The sequence below is a fragment of the Budorcas taxicolor genome, chromosome 21 (assembly GCF_023091745.1).
Source record: "Budorcas taxicolor isolate Tak-1 chromosome 21, Takin1.1, whole genome shotgun sequence".
Taxonomy (NCBI): Eukaryota; Metazoa; Chordata; class Mammalia; order Artiodactyla; family Bovidae; genus Budorcas; species Budorcas taxicolor.
Window position 1 is genome coordinate 50,672,542 of NC_068930.1, and position 4,598 is coordinate 50,677,139.

General features: G+C 42.3%; 1 pseudogene; it reads left to right on the forward strand.

The window, feature by feature from the left end:
* Positions 1 to 1,267: 1,267 nt before the first annotated feature.
* On the forward strand, positions 1,268 to 1,919 carry LOC128066950 (PITH domain-containing protein 1-like; annotated as a pseudogene).
* Positions 1,920 to 4,598: the final 2,679 nt, after the last annotated feature.

Below are 4,598 nucleotides of genomic sequence, written 5' to 3' on the forward strand. Positions count from 1 at the left end.
CCTTCTAGAGTATTTTTAATTTCAGTAATTGTGTTGTTTGCCTCTGCATGTTTATTCTTTAATTCTTCTAGGTCTTTGAATTGATTCTTGCATTTTCTCCATTTTGTTTTCAAGGTTTTTGATCATTTTTACTATCATTATTCTGAATTCTTTTTCGGGTAGCTTGCCTATTTCCTCTTCATTTATTTGGACTTCTGTGTTTCTGGTTTGTTCCTTTATTTATGTAGTATTTCTCTGTCTTTTCTTTATTTTTTTTAACTTATTGTGTTTGATGTCTCCTTTTCCCAGCCTTCAGGGTTGAATTCTTTCTTCCTTTTGGTCTCTGCCCTCCTAAGGTTGGTCCAGTGGTTTGTTTAAGCTTCATATAGGGTGAGATTTGTGCTGAGTTTCTTTTTTGTTGTTGTTGTTGTTTGTTTGTTTGTTTGTTTTTCCTCTGATGGGCAAGGCTGAGTGAGGTGGTAATCCTGTCTGCTGTTTATTGGGTTGGTATTTTTGTTTTGTTTTTTGTTTAGATGAAGCAAATTGCACAGGGTGCTACTGGTGGTTGGGTGATGCTGGGCCTTGTAGTCAAGTGGTTTCCTTTGTGTGAGTTCTCACTATTTGATACTCTCTAGGGTTAGTTCCCTGGGAGTCTAGGGTCTTGGATTCAGTGCTCCCAATCCAAAGGCTCAGGCCTTGACCTCTGGTCAGGAAAGAAGATTCCACAAGTGGTTTGTTATGGCATTAAGTGAGATTAAAACAAATACCCCAAAACAATAAACCAAAGATGAACCTCAGACAAGTGACAGTTACAAAATCAAGCAAATAATAATTAAAGTAATGGAATATACACGTATACATATATACCCATAAGCAAAGTCAAAACAGTTCAACAAAAATAAAGTAGAATAGATTGATCTGGTGAACAAAGGAAATCAAAAATTTTATTTACCAGTTAAGAATAAAACTAACTAAGCACAAACTGGAAAACAAAACTAAAGCAAGGTGCCAAGTGGGAAATAAAGCAATGAAAATAAAGCTAACACATATGTTGAGAGAAATGGAAAGAAAGAATAGATATGCAAAGTTAAACAGAGGTAGATGAAGATTTATATGCTTTAAAGATTAACTGCAAGGGGAAAAGAACAGTAGGAAAGGCAAAGGAATAAATGTAGAAAAAAATATAATAGGTTAAAAAAATTAAAATTAGGTCAGAGCACAAAGCGAATGGTGGGGAGTGGCAGTGGCAGCACCAGGGCCAAGGTGACGTATGGGCAGTGGCGTCACCATGTCACACTGCCACAGCCACAGCAGGGCCGGATGCCGCTGCGCCGCCAAATGGGAGGTGCCACCAAATGGGAGGAATGGCCAGAGCAGCACAGCCTAGCCTACAGCCCTTACCTGCTTATCGACCTGGAGCGGCTGCAGTGCCTCAATGAGAGCTGCAAGGGCAGTGGCCTCCTTGCCCTCAAGCCGCAGGAGGAGCAGACAGATGGCTCCAAGTTTGTTGAAAAGGATGCAGATGAACAGCTTCTGTTTAATATTCCATTTACAGGCAATGTCAAGCTCAAAGGCATCATTATAATGGGAGAAGATGATGACTCACACCCCTCTGAGATGAGACTGTATAAGAACATTCCACAGATGTCCTTTGATGATACAGACAGGGAGCTGGATCAGACCTTTAGTCTGAACCCAGATCTTACAGGGAATTAAAGTATGCTACAAAAATGTCTCATTTTCCAAATATCTATCCTCTCTCAATTCATATTTCAAAAAACTTTGGAGCCGATACCACAAAGGTCTTTTATATTGGCCTGAGAGGAGAATGGACTGAGCTTCGCTGACATGAGGTGACCTTCTGCGATTATGAAGCATCAGCCAATCCAGCCAACCACAGGGTCTATCAGGTTACCCCACAGACACACTTTATTTCCTAAGGGCTGGCCGCGACTCTCACAGAGGCGTTGTGTCGGTGAAAAGTATATCCTGCTGGGAAGGACAAAGAGAGATGGGGCTCCAAAGAGAGTTGGCTGCCACAGCCTCTTTCAAGCTTTGTCTTTGGGGCTTGCTGCAGAAACCTGGCCTATGGAAGACACCACACCCCCAGGAAGGGTTGTGTGGGTGCCGAGGGACAATCATGGTTCTCTGGGGCCCTACAGAAATTGGGTCTTGGGCTGGTCAGTATCTGGAAGCCATGGATAATGCCTGCCTTCCCAGTTTATGTGGACATGGGATCTCCAGTGTCTTGTTGCTTTGTGGCAGGATTACTGTGTGACTTGTTTTTTAAAATGGAAACTATTCCTGGGCTGCAGTAAACTTTTTGAAGCCTCAGCATTGTGTTTGTATTAACCATCAGGAGGGTCTCCAACTAGAAATACTTGTCCCTGCTCGCTTCTTCTCCCTGTCATCTTTCAACATTCTTGTCAAATTGCCCAGCTTGGAGTTGTCTGTCATGCACCAGTGTCCCATGTTATAGCTTGAAGAGCAGGAATCTCCTGATGTTGGTTTATAGCTTGAGAGGGTCTTTTTTCCCTATTGCCCAGGTAAGCAGTCTGAGAGCATGGGCATTGTTTCCATGTTTGTGGGTATCCTGGTTGGGGTAAGATGGGACTTTGATATGCTTCTCTTTGGGGCATCCTTAATGTTTATCAGCTTCTAACTAGTGTTGTAAGCCCAATGGCAGAATTTGGAGATCTCAGTTCTTCTGTTCATGGCTTTTTATTCACTGTGACTAATAAGCTTCCTATAAATCCTTGCCAGATTTAAAAAAATTAAAATTATAAAAAAGAGAAAAGAAAAAGAAGGAAGAAGAAAGAAAAAAGGAAAACTGCACAGAACTGCAAAAGCCCAACATAGAGGCAGAGGTTTATAGCAAAATAAAAAGCGTGACTTAATATACACATATACATATATACCCATAAGCAAAATAAAAACAGTCCAACAAACATAAAGTACAACAGACTGACCTGGCAAACAAAGGAAACCAAAAATCATATCTGCCAGTTAAGAACAAAACTAACTAAAGCACAAACTGGAAAACACAATTAAAACAAGATGCCAATTGGGGAATAAAGCTATGAAAATAAAACTAACAAATATGTTGAGAGGCAAGGAAAGAAAGAAAAGAAAGAAAGAATAGATATGCAAAGTTAAACAGAGGTAGATAAAGAAGATTTATATACATTAAAGACTAACCTGAAGGGGAAAACAGTAGGAAAAGCAAACAAAGGAATAAAGGTATAAAAAATAATAACAGGTTTAAAAAATTAAAAATTAAAATGAGAGAAATCTTTTTTAAAACAGGAAAACTCCAAAGAAATGCAAAAAGCTCAACGGAGAAGCAGAGATTTATAACAACAATAAAAAAAATGTGATTGAGGAGGAAAAAAAAAAGCTCAAAAGCTTAATTAGATTTCATAGTGCCAATAAAATCGACAACTACAACAGAGAGGGGAAAAAAAGGACAAAAAAAAAAAAAAAGAAAGAAAATCCAAAAGAATCTATGGAACAAATCAAACCATAAGAGTAATAAATGTTTTTCTTGAGTACAGCTGTCAGAGTCCTTTCCCTTGCTGGGAGTTGTAGTCCATCTCACCTGCCTAGGATGCCCTCTAACACTGTGCTGATCTCTGGACCTGCTGTGGGGGCAACTCAGATTCTAATCTGGTCCTGCTCCTGTGTGTTCTTGCCTCCAATGTCCACAGCTATCAGAACTAGTGCATTTTCTTTTGTGGGAGCTCTCAATGTCCTTTTATATATTCCATAGACACAGAGTCTGCCTAGTTGATTGTGTGGATTTAATCTGCAGCTTGTACAGCTGGTGGGAAGGTTTTGGGTCTTCTTCCTTAGTCACACTGCCCCTGGGTTTCAATTGTGGTTTTATTCCCGCCTCTGCACATGGGTTGTCCACTAGGGTTTGCTCCTGAAGCTGCCCAGGAGGACTTGGGTTTGCCCCTGTGAGGGCTAGGTGTGGAGGTGGTGCAGCTACTTGGGTCGCAGGGGTTCTCACAGCACCAGGTACTCAGGGGAGTTGGCAGCTAGGGCAGCAGGAAATATAGTGCTCTAGAAGGGTATGGCAACCAGTATTGGCCAATATGCTCCAGTATTCTAGCCTGGAGAGCCCCCTTTCCTGACAGAGAAGCCTGGAAGGCCACAGACTACAGGGTCGCAAAGAGTCAAACACGACCAAAGTGACCCTGCGCACATAGATGCAAGACTATTTTTGCCTGTGGCAGCTCTGCCCCAGTAAGAGTTGCGTGTGAAGGTGGCACAGCTGCTTGGCTTGCAGGGACTCTGGCAGCACCAAGTGTGCAGGGACATGGACTGCCTCACCGCAGGAGTTATGGCCCTATCAGAGTCTTTTCTTGAGCCTCCTGTAGCTGGTGCTCAGAAGGCCTCTTTGGCCAGTCTTTCTCCATAGCTTCACCCGTTCAGGCACTTAGAGGGCTCCCTTGCTTGGGTCCTTCTCTGTTGTTCAGCACATCAGGCACATAGAAGGGTCCCCCTGGCTGGGGTCCTACACTGTAGATCAGCAAATCAGTCACTTAAAGGGGCACCCTGAGTGGGATATTACTGTATAGCTGGGCGCACCAGTCACTTAAAAGAGCACTCTGAGT